Raw genomic sequence first — 20023 nt, forward strand, 5'->3', positions numbered from 1 at the left:
GCGGGCCTCATCCCATGATCCAATATTATGTTTTTTCTTTTTTTTTTTTTTTACAAATTCATTCATTCATTCATTATTTATGGCTACATTGGGTCTTCGCTGCTGTGCACGGGCTTTCCCTAGTTGCGGTGAGCCAGGGCTACTCCTCGTTGCAGTGCGCAGGCTTCTTATTGCAGTGGCTTCTCTTGTTGCGGAGCATGGGCTCTAGGTGCGTGGGCTTCAGTAGTTGTGGCTCGCGGACCCTAGAGCACAGCCTCCGTTGTTGTGGCACACGGGCTTAGTTGTTCCGAGGCATGTGGGATCTTCCCAGACCAGGGCTCGAACCTGTGTCTCCTGCACTTGCAGGCGGATTCTTAACCATTGCGCCACCAGGGAAGCCCAATATTATGTTTTACAAACAGAGGATCCAGCCACCCTGGGTCCCTTCAGCAAGGTAGAGTCACAGAAATGCTGAAATGACCATTTTTCCTTTAACATGACTGAATTCCTAAGCAGGGCTTTGTCCTCTACCAGTCCTGTTAATGGAAATACAAAGAAGAAGAAGGTTTTAGTTGGTCTTAGCCCAGAATATGCTGTTTATAGGTCATCTGTCCCCTCCCCCATCCTACCATTGTTTCAAGTTACAGCTCAGTTTTGTCGATCCCTAAATCACTGTCTTAAAAGAGGACAAATGTTGTGCTCACTTCAGCAGCACATATACTAAAATTGAAATGATACGGAGAAGAGTAGCATGGCCCCTGCACAAGGATGACAAATTCGTGAGTCATTCCATATTTTTTGAATTGGGAGATTGGGATTGACATATATATACTACTATGTATAAAGCAGATAACTAATGAGAAGCTACTGTATAACACAGGCAGCTCTACTCGGTGCTCTTTGGTGACCGAAATCCAAAAAAAGAGGGGATATATTTATACATATGGCTGATTCACTTTGCTATACAGCAGAAACTGATACAGCAGTGTAAAGCAACTATACTCCAATAAAAAAAATTAAATTAAAAACTACTACTGAATTCTGATGTTCAAAAAAAAAGGACACATTTTGCTTTAAATGCTTATTAATTATTTCTATAGTATTTAACAGAGCAGCCTTTTGGGAGGTAAGCCTGTCTACTACTTCTACTTATCTCCCTTGGGATATTAAGCTCCAACTGAGTGCCGTGTGACATACGAGCACCAGACTGCATGGTTTCTTGTGTCTGCCCTTTCTTTCCTCTCTGCCTGGGAGGGCCTCTCCAACTCCCTCCCCGCACCCCCAGTCCTCAGGACATTTCTATCTGGACCATACCTCCTGGTCCTTTAGCCTTCTTTTTGAACTTTCTCCCACTCCTTAGGCAAAGACAGACATTCCGTCTGATTTCTGCCAATATTCTTTACATCATTTATCAGCTCTCTCATTTTCCGTTCCATTGGCAGTTGCTCCTTTAGATTGTAGATCACTTCAGAGGAGGCACGTACCTGTCTCTTGTTTTCCTAGGATCTGGTGTAAGTCCTCAGGAAGTGTTTGCGTGAAAGTGTGAACTAAGGTGGGACATTGTAAGAATATCCAGTTTAGTTTGTCAGTATGTAGTTAACCACATCCCTGGATAAAGCATCTTACCAGCTGCCCAGGGGATAAAAGATGAGTAGGGACCTAGGGCTACCATAGCGGAACAGAGTGTGGTCTGTGAACTATTAAAAACTCAGTATGTGATCATTCTTGGAAGGGGGACAGAAGCAAAGTGCAGTGAAAGATCCAGTAATGGAGAAATTATACCTAGTTGTGGAAGAGGACAATTTAACAAGCAGTACTCCTGTATTGATTTGAAATCTGAAAACCCTGGTGACAGATATAGAGAGAAGGCCCAGCCTGCCCTCATGGAGAATATGGTTAGGGAAGCCATACAATTTGCCTTCCAAAAGAGGAAGTTTGCAAGAACATGGATAAACTGGAACTTCATGGTTACCCTGATTATAATCTAGTAGGAACATAAATACAAGGAGAGACTTCATGAAGGGAACCTTCAGAAGATCCTTGAGAAATCAGTGAAGACACCTACAAGAGCAGATTATAGGTCTTGAAGGAAAAGGAAGCACACTCTTTATTAAAAAACAAATTTTCTTCAATGCTTAGGTTAATTAACCTCTGCATTTACAGAAAAATGGGTCTACTCCTTGTTGTTTGTCATAGTTTTGTGTAAGGATCAGCTCAGGACAGTTTTACCTTGACCAGTGTGTATATACTGACAGTACGTAGTATATGTAGTGGAACTTCAGAATAGGAAGCTTGGATTCTCCTTTCAACTTGATTTTGGGCAAGTTAAACAACCTGTATAGACCTCACTTTTCTATAAGATGGGGATAAAATGAGAAAAAAAAAATAGCTACTTCACATGGATTTTTTTTTTTTGGAGGAATAAATATGTTAAATTTCTTAGCATGGTGCTTAATAGGAACTCTGTAAAGATGAGCTGTTATTGTTAATTTTTTATTTTGTATAGTTAAAACTTTACACAGGACACAAAGACATACTTCTACAAGTTGATTTAAAAGCTACCAAGCTTAGGGCTTCCCTGGTGGCACAGTGGTTGAGAGTCCACCTGCCGATGCAGGGGACATGGGTTCGTGCCCCACTTCGGGAGGATCCCACATGCTGCGGATAGGCTGGGCCCATGAGCCATGGCCGCTGAGCCTGCGCATCCGGAGCCTGTGCTCTGCAACAGGAGAGGCCACAACAGTGAGAGGCCCGCGTACCACAAAAAAAAAAAAAAAAAAAAAAAAAAGCTACCAAGCTTAACATGTTGTTTTGACAGCCATGCAAGCATCAGGAAAAAAGGTGACAAAACACAGGTACAGAACTGTGACCTCACTGGACTTTGAGAGGGAGGAGACTCAGGGGCAGGCCTGGTCAGCTGGGGGGCGCTCTGAATTCCACTGAGGGCTGCTGAAGAGGAGAGAAACCAGAGGTCTCTCCTAGGTAGTGAGATCCAAAGTTTCAGTCATTTCTCAGAGAATTCCCAGGGGTGCTAAGAAAGCAATTTAAACCTGTATCTGGGGTGGAGACTTAGCAGGGGTCTTTGGAAGAAGCCTCTGGCAGCCTGTAATTATGAAAATAAAACTCTAATAGTATGAAAGACAGTGATTAGATTAGCAACACTTAAATTCATTGAATAGTGAAAAGAGGGCTGAGCTTGTAGACTCTCAACAAGCTTGTTGCTTAGGAGTCGTGAAGGGAAGTCAGCTGTGTGTGTGCAGCTTTTATATTAGTAAATAAAAACTCTCCTGTTAGTACCTCAGGAAAGAAGTGTTTTTATTATGAAACAAAGCACAGATCGGTTATGCACTGCATAGACGCCATATAACACAGGGTTAAGAGAACAGACTCTGGTGCGTGACACACTTGAATTTGAGTCCTACTTCTGCTGTTTCCTAGCTGTGTGACTCTCTTAGCTTGGGCTGCTGTAATAAAATACTATGGACTGGGTGGCTTAAGTGACAGAGATTTATTTCTCACAATTCTGGAGGCTGGGCATCCTAAGATCAGGGTACCAGCATGGTCGCCTTCTGGTGAGGCCTCTCTTCCTGGTTTGCAGACAGCTACCTTCTTGCTGTGTCCTCACATGGCAGAGAGTGAGCGCTCCTGTCTTCTCTTCTTGTGATGAGAACATGAATCCCATCATGAGGGCACCAGCTCCATGACCTAATCTAACTCTGATTACCTCCTCATGGCCCCACTTCCAAATACCATCCTACTGGGGATTAAGGCTTCAACATATGGATTTGGGGGGATGCAGACATTCCATCCATAGCAGTGACCTTGAGCAAACATTTAAGCTCTTCATACCTAGTCCTCCCCTACAAAACAAATAATATGAGTACGTCCTCAAATCGGGTATTTTAATAAAGAGCTTGCACAGGGCCTGCCATAGAGCTAGTGCTTAGTAAACATCACCTCTTCCCATGGAACTCTGCTGTGTAATGCCCGCCTAAGGGGAGCTGGAGCCCCGGGAAGAGTGTCTCCCTTCATTTGTAATGAACTGTTTCCTCGAGTGTGGGAAGAGATCCTTTTAGATGAAAAAAAAAAATGTATGAACATGAATGTGTATGTGTTTTAATAGCCAAAGGTTAATTGCAATATGATTTGGAAATATATATATATAGTCCCCAGAAAACCCATTATTTTACAAATTTTGTTGATTAGTATTGAGGCTTGAGTAAAAAATATTGTGTGGAAAAAAAATTGAATAAATAATTGGTACGCGTGGTACTGAGAAATGGCACAAACTGTACCGGAGGGCAGGTGAATGATTGAAATTTGGGGAACATGCAAAGGACTGTGGAGGAATAAATTTTCTTCTCTAGGGCTTGTGTTTTGCCCACCCTAGTAAGAGGGACCAGGGCTGTTTTCACAGAAAGAAGATACTGTTTCTCATGTTAGATGAAACTTCAGCCAGCTGAGTCACATGTAATCTCAGTTTTGCTCCCTTGATTATCCTCTGAGTATAACTGCTAAACTGGCAGGTTCATTTTTTTCATGCCAGATTTTGTTTTTTGAGCACTTACTGCCTACTGGATTCTGCTCTGGTTGCTGGGAAGATAGTACTAGGCAAGATAGACAAGGCCTCTGTCCTGATGGAGTGTAAATTTCTGTGTGTGTGTGACTGTCTGTGCATGTGTTTGTGGAGAGATAATCAATAAGAAAACTCATAGAAAAGAGAGTAATTTCACATACCAAGTGCAATGAAAAACCTTAACTAGGGCAGTGTGATTGGGAATGGGAAAATGGATGCTCTACTCTAGATAGGAGAATCTTTGAAGAGGTGACTTTGAGTTAATACCTGAAGGAAGAGAAGGGACCAGCCATTAAAAAAAAAAAAAAATCTATGGGAAGGGTATTCCAGGCTGAGTGAGCATCAAATATCAAGAGTTTGGAATGACAGGGATTGGCCATGTTTTAGTAATAAGAATGGTACGAAAAGAAGTTGCAGAACTAAGTACGTGGCCAGATCATGAAGGAGCCTTGTAGGCAGTGCGCAGAAGGTTGCATTTTATTCTAAGTATGCATCGAAGCCCGTGGAGAATTTTAAGCTGAGGAGTGATATGATCTTACCTGATACTCTCATAGATGACTGTGGCTGTTGGAAGGAGAGTGGACTGTAGGGGAACCAGGTGGGAACATGTATGCCTGTTAGGCGACCCAGGCTGGTGGTAATGGGGGGCAGTGTTCTGGTTTTCCTTTTATACTGAACTGCTGTTCTCCCGGTGCACTTGTTTTTCTCCCACCCAGAATCTTGGACTGTCTACCCTGAAGAGTTCTGTGTGCCCAAAACAAAGCAAAAAAGGTTCAGAAAACAGAACAATCTGTTGATCATAACATGTACTAAGTTAGTGGATGAGAAAGGAAGCTAGATGGAGCAGTTACTCAAAGATACTTTTACAAGACATTTTGTTTTCCATTTAGCATTTGGGACCAGTTGAATTCACAGTTACATGATTCTCAGGAGCTGTGAGGGTACATGAAGAATAATAAGGACATTGGCTAAATTCTTTAGGCAGTATGGAGCCATAATATACCACATGTCTTACTGTTAATTCATGTTGCTAGCCCACCCTTTTAATAGCAGCCAGGAGCCCTAATGACACACGCTGTGAATATATATTAAAACGGTCCACACAAGTTGCTCTAGTGATGTTGGTTAATTGGGTGTTATTTGGGATCCAGAAAGGATGGCATCTATTGTGGTTTTCCTTTTCTCATACTGCTGTGAAGAACTGCCAGCTCTAAATGCTTCATCCGTGCTTCCTCCGTCTGTGCTCTGGCCTGGAAAATAAATTTTTGGGGCCCCAGTCCCTGGATTTGAGCAAGTACTGTTGCCTTGTCCTCCTTTTGGCCAAACCATCAACATAGCATTTGCTACTGAAGTTGTACTTAAATGTGGTGGGAAATGTTTTTTTATTATAAAAAAGTATCTAATGGATTAAAAACTTGTATTTTTTCTTTTCCCCCTGAAAGTGAAAAAAGAATTGTATCCCATAAGAAACAATTATGTCTTGTTTGAATTTGTCTTAAAATGTATTTTATATGTCATTTTAAATGAAAGTGGAAGTATACTATGAATGCTATATTGTCAGTTAATTTTTTTAATGATATCTCTTGGACATTATTCATATAATTTGAGGGTGGCATATACAAACGCTTACAAGGCGAGAGCCAGGCAGTGTAAATTAGTGAAGAGCAGTGGGTAGGAAACATGTTCAGGCCAAAGCAGATTTTTGCCCAGTTTTGTCAGACCTTCTAGTTTTTTGAAAGAAGCTTGACATTTGCATTTTATGTGAAATCCCCCAATTTTTAACTTATGTTTTAAAACTATGCGGGTCCAATTAGGGCGAGAAGCATCCACGTTGTCTCTGATACAGATTTACCTTATTTTTAATCTAATCACCTATTGCTAGACATTTAGGTCTAAAATTCATGTTTATACCACCTATCCTGACTTGTAATTCTTTGCCACTTTCTTGTTGAAATAAGCTTTTGTAGCCAAGGGACCTGATGTCCATGAGTCACACCAAAGGATTTTTCCCTAGGTGCAGGTACTAAAGTATGAGTAGATAAATTCAGTAACAGTAAGTTCACTGAAATATTTAGAACTTAGATAAGGCAGATTGAGGTTTGATAGGATCAGGAGATTATGCAATTTTTAGAGCCCTCCTTAGCATAAAGCATACAAAATTAAAACTGTACAATTAGATACAGGGTCTTGGAGGGGACCTTAAAGCAAGGGACCCTGAAATCTCTGTTTCATTAGCCTCTGGGTGAGGACAAGCTCAGCTCAATATTCTGTATTAACCTAAATGGGAAAAGAATTTGAAGAAGAATGGGTATTTCTGTGGGTATAAACGAATCACATTGCTGTATACCTGTAACTAACACGTCACTGTTAATCAACTATATACTCCAATATAAAATAAAAGTGAAAAAAAAAAGAAAAGAAATGGAATGATTGGGGAAAAAATAACCTCCAAGGAGAAAGCATAGTTGGTATTTGGAGATTCACTGAGGGACATGGGGGTATCACTTAACACTGACATTTCAGCAGAGAAAATGAAAATATTCTGTCACGTGATCTGGGAGCCCTCTATCTGGTTATATATTTTAAGAAGTATTTCCCCTAAAATTCTGACTACTTTCAAGGTTCCTTACTCTATACAGAGTTTACTGTTTTAATCAGGAAGATGTCAGGAGAAATAACAGTTCATTTCAGGGCTACAAACTACCTTCTGTTTAACATAAATACATTAACCTTCGATAGAATTTTCTTTCAATTACTGGGGACTCCAAACTCTGGTTATTTACGATATCTGCTACACAAACAGATGAAATAGATATTGAACAAAAAATAGGACCATTAAGGAAGAAAAGATTTCAACGTATTAGCTTTTTTATAGTCAGAAGGCTGAGAAACATTAGTATTTGATGATTAAGTGTCTGCCAAAAGGATCATGAATGGGCGAAAACCCATCATTGCCAGAAAAATCTTCAGCAGCCGTGAAAACCTAAAAAGAGAAAACCAGATGTAATGGGAAAATTAAATAGCTTGTGCGGGGGTGGGGACGGGGGGTGCACATATAAGTGGGTAGATAGACCATAGGTAAAGAAACAAGTCATTTCATTCGGCGTTGGTTAAAATTATAGTAAAATCAGAGATTGCTAGCTACCGTGGTGCTTCAGGAGAGTCTTTGAAGAAGCTGTTGGAATGAGTATTTGGAGAAAATAAAGCAATAAAGCCTTGATGGTGTTAGTAGCTCTTACCTTTGTTTATAAGCAAGAAAGGGCAAGAAAGGAGATTAGTTTACGTATACACATTCTCATTAGCATAACGTTAAGATTCAAATCCCAATTCTTTTTTTTTCTTTACATCTTTATTGGAGTATAATTGCTTTACAATGGTGTGTGAGTTTCTGCTTTATAACAAAGTGAATCAGTTATACATATACATATATTCTCATATCTCTTCCCTCTTGCGTCTCCCTCCCTCCCACCCTCCCTATCCCACCCATCCAGGTGGTCACAAAGCACCGAGCTGATCTCCCTGTGCTATGCGGCTGCTTCCCACTAGCTATCTATTTTACGTTTGGTAGTGTATATATGTCCATGCCACTGTCTCACTTCGTCCCAGCTTACCCTTCCCCCTCCCCATATCCTCAAGTCCATTCTCTAGTAGGTCTGTGTCTTTATTCCCGTCTTACTCCTAGGTTCTTCATGACATTTTTTTTCTTAGATTCCATATATATGTGTTAGCATACGGTATTTGTCTTTCTCTTTCTGACTTACTTCGCTCTGTATGACAGACTCTAGGTCCACCCACCTCACTACAAATCTTGTTCTCACTTAACTGTGGGACCTGGGGCAAGGTCCATGTACTAGGGCTGATATTAATAGTATCTAAGGTTGTAGGGACGATTTAGTAAGTAAAAAATGTGAAGCTCTTAGAACAGTGCTGTATGTGAGAGTGTTGTTTTTGTGGTAATGATTATTGCCATTACTATTGAACACATACTTTGTATCTTGTCATTGAAAAATTGTTTCTTCTGTTAAGAAATTTTCTGTTCTTAAATAGATCAAAATAAATCAAAAGGTTTGTCTTAATTGTGATTTTCCAGCATCTTTGCCTCAAAAGTTTGAGGTTATGTGTTTGTTATTAAAGGTGACATTTGTTAAAATGCTTTTAAAGGAGAAAATTGTTCACTTAAAGCTGTAAACTCTGCTTGTCATGGGAAGTTGAATTTTCCTCTGAACTCTGTTGTAATGAACACATTACTAATGACCCAGCCTAACCAATCCTGTTATAATTTACTTAACAGTGTATAAGACTATAACATTTTTTTCCAAGTTAGCAATATTACATGAAAACATTCTTTCTCATTTAAAGTGTATTTAAATGAAATTTAAAATAACTATTTCTAAAAGATTTAATATTACTTATAATACACTATCTCGTTCTTTCTTAAACCATAAAATAATTTCCTATGCAGTCGTTCTTAAACATTTTGGTCTCAGGACCCTTTAAACTTGTAAAAATTATCAAAGACCCAAAGGGCTTTTGTTTATATGGTTGTATCTATTGAAACTTACTGTAATAGAAATTAAAACCAAGAAATGTTTAAGCTATTAATTCATTTAAAATAACAATAATAAATCCATTATACATTAATATAACTTTAAAAAACCTCTATTTTTGAAAATAATATGAGAATGGCATTGTTTTATAGTTTTGCAAATCTCTTTAATGTTTGATTTAATATGTTAATTAACTACAGTTGTAAAATCTGCCACAAAGAAAGATTACATGATCCCATGAAAGGTATAAAAGGATACCTAACATATTTTTCAATGGACTGAAGAGTAATTTTCTTAGGAAGTGACATATAAATCAAGATCTGAACAGGAGCTGGAGGGAGCCAGGCAAAGAGAACAGAGCATAGGAAGACCTTAAACATGGGAGGATTTTGATGTATTTGGATGATGGAAGACAGGCCACTGTTGGATACGTTGAATGAGAGGACTAGAGGCTCAAGATGAGGCTGGAGAGAGAAGCTGGGGCGAGGGTCATGCAAGGGTCTTTGGGGTCCCTGTGGACTAATGTAGGTTTAACCCTACGAGGAAGAGGAGCCATCCATGGGATTTAGGAAGGGAATAGTGAGGATGACATGACCCAATTTGCACTTTTAAAAAATATCACTCTAGCTGTTTAGGGAGAATAGGTTTTAGTGTTGGGAAGAATGGCTATAGGAAAACAGTTACAAAAACTATTGTAGCAGAATATGCAAGAGACGATACATATTTAGGAAGTTGTATAGGGTGGAACTGGTGATTGATTGGATAGGGGCAGTGAACTGAAGGAAGGTGATTTATTTTTCTTCAACTCATCCATTTTCATCTCACACACGTTTTTGTTCTTAACTCTAGTTGGGGAAGAAAACAAAACAAAACCTCAAATTAGACCATGAAGCAGAAATTCTGTGTTTGAGTTAGGAGTTTGGATTTGTTATAACCACCTGGGTAGCAACTTAGGAAGCATGTCATCATTTATCCTCTCAGAATTATGGCATTTTATATTCGGTACCATATTACGGGTGTCACAAAACTGTGGTTTAAAAGAAATTGTTCTAAATTCTACGGCTTCGATACAGCAATTACTTGAACTCGTCTTTGTTTAGCAGGCGAAGCTTTTGCACTCCTCCCTCTTTAGGCGGATTTTATATTCTCAGAGCTGGGTATTTGGATAAAGTGGAATCTGTCCATCACAACAGTAGCCATCCTGAGCGTCCAGATGTTGGGGAGCTCCTGCTAGGAAGGGAAGACAGCTGTTTGGAATGGGAAAGGAGTAGAGGATACTGCAGAATACGTCAAGAGTTTTATCAGGGGAGTGAGATGACAGTTGGTAGCAGAAAAGGGTGAGCAGACACTGGAACATGTCTGGAAAAATCAATTTTGCTTTTGGCTTAGGTAATAGCCTAAGACATTCAAAACTGTTTTGTGCTATGGAACCCTGCATGTGTCTGGATTATCTATCCAGCCAGCCTTGTTGAAGTACAAGCCGTAGGATTAATAGGTCGCAAACGTGCTCTGATCAGTGTATTTCAGCCTAGTTCTAGATAGACAGGCAGTACATTGAGTAGTTTTATAAATGGTTTGTGAAAGTTTTTGCTTATGACTGTACTATATTTGGGACATTGCAATGCTGTATCTTACACCCAGTGAGAAAATAGGACCTGACCTAACACTGTTAAAAAGAACTTTAGACATGTGGAAAAATGCAATAGGTCTTCAGGGTTTTAGCTTTTCATTGAACTTGCATTTTAGTTTTAACTCTTAGGTGTATTAGGATTTGATATTAATCTCTGAATAATCAGATTAATGAACAAACAGATTTGACTCTTACAAAGAATTGCATGTAGCTGTCCTGGAGAGGTTCTTTAGGACTGTGTGCTCAGGTTACCCCCAAACCTTCTTAAAATTGTCCACAGTTTATATATAAATTCTTTTGTTTTTTAAATGAATTAAAAACCAATATAGCAGGTGATTTCTTGGGCAACGGGCCAATATTTCTTCCTTTCCTGGTCAAAGCTTTCAGCTGGCATTCTGAAATACAGTCTTGGCTCTGATGTCTCTTCACTTACTGTGGACCACACATGTGTTCCTTTTATTATGATTCCCGTACCAATGTATGTATTTATTTATCATGGTAATTAAGCCTTTAAAAAGTCATTTAGTTTTAGAAAATGGATTCAAAAGTACTCCAAAAATTTTTCTTTTCAATCGTAAAGTCTTTAAATGTTCTCTTAAAGATTATTGGAATTTTGCATTACCAAGTCCAAGCATTGTGCATATGATGTGTATGCAAATGGAAGAGAAGTATGGTGGAATGATTTTTAAATATTATTTACTCCTGATTCTAAATGTTGTAAACCAAGGTGATTGCTAGAACTATTCACTTTAATTAAATGGCCTTTTGTAAGCATTTAGTAGATAGATTCATCAATACTTCATTGGATGGGTAGGTAGATACTTCTTGTTTCTTATGTCCATACTTGACACTGATGTTGTCTTTAGGATTTTTGAGGGTTCAGGCAGAGTTCTAAAATTCTGATAAGAATTTTATATAATTCACATATTTATATGTAGTTTAAGGACTCAAGAATAGAATACTATACTTTAAAAAAAAATCTTTGCAAAATCAAGTTAGGAAAGGCAGCCTCGTGAAATAAAGAGTGCTGGAGTGAGATTTGAATGTTCCCAAATTGAGTCCAGGTCTGTAATTTAGGAGCTGTTTCCTTTTTGGTAAAATGAAGTGATTAGACTAAAACTGCAGTTTTTTGGTTGGTTGTCTAGTTTCTCTCTCTCTCTCTCTCTCTGAGATTTGGCAGTAGAATCCTTTTTCAAACAAAAGTTAATATGAACCTCTCAAATAAGATAGAGATATAATCTTTGACCTTCTGTCTGCAGTAAGGATAGGGCCTGGAAACTTCTCTGCTTAGTCTCTTCCTCATTTCCCTACCCATGAGCACCCTCAGAACTTCTCACTCCAGGAGATGATGCTGCACAACCCCTGTGTTCCACGCACCACAGTTACAAGATCCTTGGGTTATGTGAACAATCCAATTTTTCATCTCTAAAAATCTTTGATTGTATTTTAAGTGCTTTCAATCCATAACTTAACGGTAGGGAATGTGGATGGACCTGCTTCTCATGATGGTGTTTTCAAATTGATGTCCTTGTCTCCCTGATGCTCCTGGTGCTTGGAGCAGTTTTCATGTGCTAGTTAGGTGATCGCAGTCAATTAACGGAATCTTGAAGGGATAGGTTTTCAGTCAGTAGGAATTATTCCTTGAGGATGCCTACAGTGCAAATTCTGAATATGTCTGCTTCCTCGCGAGGCACGTATTAGAGAAGTGTTGTAGGAAAATGTAGAAAAGGCCAAAAAAGTTTGAGATAACCCTGTCCCCAGAGGACTAATAATCTTATTGAAAGGATAGTGAGAGACATCTTTTGTTGGGATCTATTGGAAAACTGCGCCTTCCCCGTCCTATGGGCTTCCGATGGAATTGGCAAGCACAGTGTCCTGGTTGCATGGGGTGGGCACTTGACTTGGGCCTGGACAGTTTTGCTGTCACAGGCATATACCCTTAATGATTGATCTGGGGAGCTGTTGCATTTTCTAAGCAGGGCCAATCAGAACCTTCCATGAGATTTGATAAATGAAGAAAGAAGGCTTGTAGAAATCTGTGGATTTGGGGTTTCAGAGTCCACTTGCAGAAGAGGAGTGTGAGGTCAAAAACCCAAGATAATCAGAGACAAACAGAATTTGGAGATAGAAAGGAGAGATGGGGGAGAGCCAATAAGAAAGGGTATTTCCCTTGATCTAGATTTGCCTGACGTTCTGTTTATCTTTAGAATGCCTAGTTATATAAGGCAATGAAGACTTTTTCTAGCTGAAGAGAGTTTGATTCTCATTCTTGCCATCTGCAACCAGGGAGTCTTGAATAATAAACACAAGAAACCTCTGAAGAACGTTAAGCTGGTACATCATAAAGTGCAACGTACTTTCAGAGAGAGGAAGATTCTTCTCTTTTGTTTTGCTTTCAGGTTGGTGGAAGCATTGCCCGACGGCCACTGTTTCCTTGTCTCTTGGAAAACCATTAGCGCTCAGGATTGCTCCACCACTTTCTTTTTCCTTAAGTCTATTCTAACTTTGCACATCTTCCATTTCAGTCTGGCTTTTCTCGTATGATCCTTTTTAGCTCCCTGCTCAGTATTATTTCCTTTCATACATGTTGCAGACCATGTTTATTTTTCCAAACTAAATAATTACAATTACTTTGCACATAGATTTGTTTTCCTCCTCTTCTTACTAGTTCTTTAGATTTTTCTTTTACTTTTTAAAAGATTTTCTCCTCTTCTTACTAGTTCTTTAGATTTTTCTTTTACTTTTTAAAAGACATTTTGGCTTCAGAAATATTTCTGCTTATACATCTATTATGGTAAACAGAGAGGTTTTTTGGAGAAAATGTCCTAAACTGTCCTAGAAGTAGATATCAGTCTTGTCTCAAGAGGTGTCTTCTATCTGAATCTCTATTATCCTTGAGGTCTCGAGAATCTGTCTTCTAATAATTAGAGGTCTGCTATAATATACACAGGCTAAACCTTTTATATCTAAAACAAGGTCCAAACATTGCTTTCACATTAGTTTCCCATTGGCCCATCCTACCAATGGATATTACATGGCTTCTGGGCTGTGTGTCCTGATGTTGGGAGTGCTTCATGTTCCCCTTTTTTGAAGATAAGAGTGTGGCTGGAGACAGCGCTTGTTTTAAATTCAACTCATACCTTAAACTGGTTTCCACTAGTAGCTCTGAAATCCACATTGATGAATTCAAGCTAGAAAGACAGCATACATTTGAGAAGAGTTTTCTGCCTGTTGACCGAAAGGAGCCAGCAGCTTAGGACAACTTGGTGGGAAGAAGGTGAGGTCTGATGCTGGGCAAGGACAGACTTTGACCCTCAACCTGGGAGAATTGAGCCAGAGAGCTATTTCCTCAAGTCAAAAATGTAATGAACGCATGAGAGTGTGTGATCTAAATAAGTGTATGCATGTGTCTATATACATAAAAAATATACTTTTATGTTTGTGCACACATGTTGGCCTTATCACGTGAAAAATAAACAACAGCTCAAGGATGGATGTCATGACAATAACGTGAGAGACGAAAGTCTGTGGAGGAAGCTAAGATAACTTGTAGAATAGCCTTTAGGAACGTAGGTTTCTCTATTCAGAACGCCTTTTCAACTACACCAAAAACAAACAAACAAAACAAAACAAAAACCCCTCAGTTCTTAATGATAACGTTATAATTACTTTGACTTATCCACAGTACATGCACAAGTCTCAGAATAACAATGCCAGTTTTAGCATGAATAATGTAATTACTATGAGCAGTTTAAGACATTTTCTCCAAATTACCTTGTTATTAAATAGTCACTTGGAATAGCCCCTCTGTGAATGCTTACGACACCAACTAGATAAGAAATCAGGTTAATTTGTCTTATTTCACTTCTGATTTATAGAGATTGCTTTTTTATATTTAGTTTTATTTTGTAATTATGTAGAAAATTTACTACATGATTCCAAAAATTGAATCTCTAAAACAAGGTATAGTCAAAGAAGTCTAATTTCTTTCTCTTCCCTATATCCTGTCTCTTCCTCCCACAGATTTTTATTAGTGTCTTATTCTACTTTTAAGACATAAGCAAATACATAGATATAGATAGGGTTGTACATATGTGTGTGTATGTGTACATATACACATATGTATGTACACACATACATACATACACACACATGTGGGCCACATCGTTTCTTTGGTAAGTTTAGGATACACTGTATGATTTTTTTCTGACGTTTTTTCCTTAGCAAAATACCCTGGAGAGCCCTCCATTGCACTTTCTAGAGATACTTCTTTTTTACAATTTCATAGTACTCCATTGTGTGGTTTTATCATACTTTATTCAACCCATCCCCTATTTATAGATATTTTGATTGTTTCCTGTCTTTGTTATTATAAATAATGCTGCAGTGAATAGCTTTGTGCATATATCTTTCGTTTTTCTTTGCCATTATGTCTTTTGGATAGATTCCCAGAAGTGGAATTTCTGTCAGAGGATAAATGCCTATGGAATTTTGCTCAGTATTGACAAATTTCCTTCCATAGGGTTTGTAAGTGCCACACTGCATTCACGCCAGAACTATATGAGAGTTTCTGTCTCCACAAGTTGGGCCAACATACTATGTTGTCAAACTGAAAGATTTGCATATCTGATAGGTAAGAAATGTCTTCTCAGTATACTTTTAATTTGCATTTCTCTTCTTAAAAGCAAAGTAGAATTTTTTTCATATGGTTAAGATCCATTTGCATATATTTACCTGTGACTGATCATTTCATATTTCTAACTCATTTTCACTCTGATTATCGACCTCTTTTTCTAATTTTTGAAGCCTTGTATATATTTGGAACTTTTGTCTCTGGTGTAAGTTACAAATATCTTTTTCCAGTCTTCTTTTGAACCTTTTCCATACAGTGTTTAATATAATCACAAGTTTCTGTCTTTTCCCTCATTGCCTCTGCACTTTAAATCATAGTTAGGGTTCCTATAGTTTAACTAATTCATGGTTAGGAATCCTAGGATTCTTCATTTGTAGGTTATTGAGAAATTTACCAATGTTTTATTCTGATGCTTAGTTTCACTGTTAATAGTTAAATATTTGATCCAGTTGGAATCTCTCCTGGTTTATAGTCTAACGAATGGACCTGGTTTTATCTTTCTTCATGTGACTATGTAATTATGCCAACAGTGCCATTAAAAACTCCATCTTCCCTTCAATAATTTGAGGATGCAGTATTTATTATATACTAAATATTCTGTTGGATTTATCATCAATAGTAGGAAACACGTCCTACTACTGGCTTAGTGGAAGCCTTAGGCTCTGTCGGGGGCTGGTGGTGGGGTAGTGGATTGCCTGGACTAAATCTGAGGTAGTTATATAAGAGAGACGGAGTGAGGGAAAGATGGGGATGGATGTTGAGTAACCAGCAATGCATTAGTTTTCCTTTCTGGACCATAAGCTTCTCAAGGTCACAGGGTTCTAATGTGTCCTTATGTCCCTTGCCATTAGTACAGTGCCTAGACACATTACAGGTGTGTAAATGCTTACAAAAGAGTACTCAGCTGGCATAGTACTACTTACTGTGATTTTATAATAAATCAATTTTTTTTTTTTTTACAAACTATAGTGTGGCTAAAATAAGATATTTTAAAATATATTAGTCACTAGGTTCATAAGGCCTGAATAAGTTGAATAAATGTTTTAGCATTTGTTTTTGAGTCCTCTTTTGAATTTTGAATGTTCTCTAGAGAGTACTTTTATTCTGAGAATTCAATAAATTGTATAAACATTCTTTGTCTCTGAGTTGAAGTAGATGAAAAGCAGTAGATTGCAAATTTCCTTAAAGGCAGAATCAGTGTGTTTTTTGTCACCCTGCTCTGTACCTGAAATAATGCAGATGTTCTCTTAATACTTATCAAACGAATGAATGAATGCTATCTCCATTTTACAGCCAGTCATGGAAACTTAGAGCTCAGTGGCTCTCTGAGTGTCATTCAGCTAAAAGAAAGGTCTAAAACTTTTGCCCACACAGAAATCCATTGCCTTCCTTAGCGATTATATTCTTTTATATTCTCAGAACCATACTTTATAGTCCACAAACATGAAATCATACTGTTGAAAAACCAAGCTTTTGTGGAAAATAATAACCAATGCTTTGAAAAGATAGACGACTATTTCGTAACAGAGGTTGAAAATACATACATTGTATGCCAAAGAATGAGTATATTCTTGGCATGTGATAACCCAGAAAACTAGATAAACTTAATTTTAAATATACTCACCAATATTGGTCTCTGTCTTCATGTCCCTTCCCATAATGTAGGCATTTAGGATTTTTAGCTTCTCAGCCGTCCTCGTAAGCTTTGACTTTTATAAGGTGCTTAAGTGTCAACATCTAATTTCCGAAGATGAGTTTACAGTTTGGGGTAGGTGATTTTAGAGTAAGTACACTTTGCTCACCTCAGACCTGGCACAGGATAAAGAAAATTTGTCAAGTTCTGAAAACCTGTATCTCTTAATAAGCTTCTCCAGGAAAAATGTGATTAAAATGTTTCCTAAGGTTAAGGTTTCGCCTGTGGCACTTTGAATTTCCGCAGCTTAACACATCATCAGTATGACATGTCACGCTTGGCTTGGTCAGCAGTTCGTGTACACAGATTAAGCGTAAATGCATTTAAAATGACAGATTCAAATGTATCCCAATACTAGAGGAACTGCTGGTAAAATGGCACAGGCCAAGCACTTTTAGTAAAAACATTATTGTCAAGTACTTACCGGATCTGGTTGGTTACCTCATTTGGACATCTACACTGTTGCATCACCCAGTTTGCTAGGTCCTAGGCTTCCCTAGGTGTGAATTTACTCCAGTAAGATATCACGTTCCAAATTGTGCACAGTAAATTTCAAATGTATCTGCAAAGGGAATGCAGCCTTTATTCTAGGAAAACATTACCCATTCCATAGCCTTGCCAACCAATACCTTGAGTTTTCATGTTTTATGTGCCTAACGTTTTCCAGAAAAATCAAAAAGACTTTTTTAAGGGGCAGTGAGTAGAACTTACATACAGATATATTCCATAGCTTTTTGACATTTTCTAAAGGGTTGTATTGATTTTTCCCCTTTCCTTCTGTTCTTTTTTTTCCCCCCTAGGTACTTATTGGTATATACACGCACTCACACTCCCTACTTACTTAACACATTTGAGATAGCATTTTGCTGGTTAAGGAAGTAAATTTGGCTTTCCTAGGTGTGTTTTGAGATTTTTTTTTTTTTTAATGCTTTTGCCAGATCCCTAAAGATCACTTTCATCCAACTTCTGATGTGGCTCTGTGTGTGTGTGTCTGTGAGTCTGTGTGTTGGCTCACAAAGATATTCTTTTGAGGTGGGTCTAATGGGGTTAATCTTTTCTTTTTATTGAGGTAAGAGTTGCAATGAAACTATGACAATATATGTGACACTAAACTGGAACAGTGATTGCAACAGAAGTGAACTGTTAAAGGTACAGCTGACTCCAAATTAAATTAACAAAAGTATATGGTGTGGGGATTTTTAAAGGGCAGCTTCTTTTTATCATCTGTCTGTCTGTCTGTCTGTCTGTCTGTCTCTCTCTCTCTCTCACACACACACACACACACACACACATACATTTAATGAAGCACCCTATTGAAACTTGACTGTGCCTAAGAAATGCCACTTAGAAATGCCTACCGAGTCTGCATTTTCCTTAAACAGTATAATTTAATGGCAGAACTGCCTACCTGTCTGCATTCTTTTAAAGAATTATGCTAATCATACAAGTGGCCCTGCATTGCATGATTGATGTTTGTTTTGGTCCAGCCCTTGCCTCCTTTATGCCTTAGAGAACATAGCTATAATGGATTAGGTTTAATTCCTACAGTTTTGTGCTGTTCTGCTGGCATGTTAAGTCTAAACAAAAGGGAAGAAGATGGTGCTTTTGGCAATAAGTCTTGGCTTGCTAAGAAAGTCAACCCCTACCCAGATATGCCAGGCAGCCATGTACAAACTCTAATACCTCTGGAGTCTGAAGAGCCACCTTTCCTCTGAAACTTATACACACAGGACAACTTACCTCAGACATTTTAGAGCATGGTTTTTATATCACAGGCACTGGGTCTTGGAAGCAAGAAAGGAGAAACCCTGTGCCCTTTTGATTTTAACAACAAGAAAAAAAAATTCAAGGGAGAAATTCTTAGTGGATCATCTAGTTGAACTCATTTTCTGTGTTATTTTTAAGACATAAGACAAGTTTTTAAAACATAGTTTCACCAAAAACACATAAATATGATCATGCAATTTTTAAGTTTTATTTTATTTTTAAAATTTATTTTTGGCTGCGTTGGGTCTTTGTCGCTACACGTGGACTTTCTCTGGTTGTGGCGAGCGGGGGCTTCTCTTGTTGCGAAGCACGGGCTCTAGGCGTGGGGCTTCAGTAGTTGTGGCTCACAGGCTCTAGAGCGCAGGCTCAGTAGTGGTGGTGCACGGGCATAGTTGCTCCGCGGCATGTGGGATCTTCCCGGACCAGGGCTCGAACCCGTGTCCCCTGCATTGGCAGGTGGATTCTTAACCACTGTGCCACTAGGGAAGTACACGGTCATGTAACTTTGTATACACATGCATACATGTAAGTACATGTACACAAATGTATAAATGTGTGTATGTGTATTTTTGTACCTTCAGCCCTTCCCACCCCGTTTTCACTCAGCACTGTGCCCTCACCATTCTCAAAACCCTCACCATCCACACTACCATCCATCCTACTTCTTCCCTGTGCAGATCTCCCTTAGGGAACGAGCTCCTTTAGAACTTTCCATCTACTGCGCTCAAATGTTAATTCATTGGTGGCTGAATCCTTGGGCTGGTCACTTCTGGCCATGCACAGTTTCAGTTCTTTTACCCCAGTGTGTCATATAAAAAAGTTGTTCTTGTATATCTGTGCTGAGATATGAAAACAGTTGTAAAGTCCTGACCTATGATGATGCTTCCATATTTTTCAGCATGCTAATGTGTCTATATAATAACACATATGTGTCTATATGTATATTTACACATTCATATCTGGAGAGATTTTTTTGTTACTGTTTTACAACACTGGAATTTTATTGACTCTTTTCTCTTTCAATAATTATTTGTGGAAATCCCTTCAAGGCCACTGAATAGCTCTAATAAGTTGGTTTGCATGTCTGTAATGTAATTTTATAACTATTAGTTTTAAGAAAGAGCTTTCAGTAGTGAAAACTCTTGGTATCATCTGGGGGTGGGAAGGTCATTTCAGGTCCTATAAATATTTTTAAAAG

General features: G+C 38.4%; 1 protein-coding gene and 1 non-coding gene across 23 annotated transcripts in view; both read left to right on the forward strand.

The window, feature by feature from the left end:
• FHIT (fragile histidine triad diadenosine triphosphatase) overlaps positions 1–20023 on the forward strand; it is a 1458892-nt gene that overhangs the window by 985670 nt on the left and 453199 nt on the right. The window lies entirely within an intron of this gene.
• On the forward strand, positions 676–778 carry LOC115859166 (U6 spliceosomal RNA). The gene has a single exon (XR_004041948.1). It is a non-coding gene; the product is annotated as a U6 spliceosomal RNA (small nuclear RNA).

Source organism: Globicephala melas, chromosome 11, assembly GCF_963455315.2.
Source record: "Globicephala melas chromosome 11, mGloMel1.2, whole genome shotgun sequence".
In the NCBI taxonomy this organism is placed as follows: Eukaryota; Metazoa; Chordata; class Mammalia; order Artiodactyla; family Delphinidae; genus Globicephala; species Globicephala melas.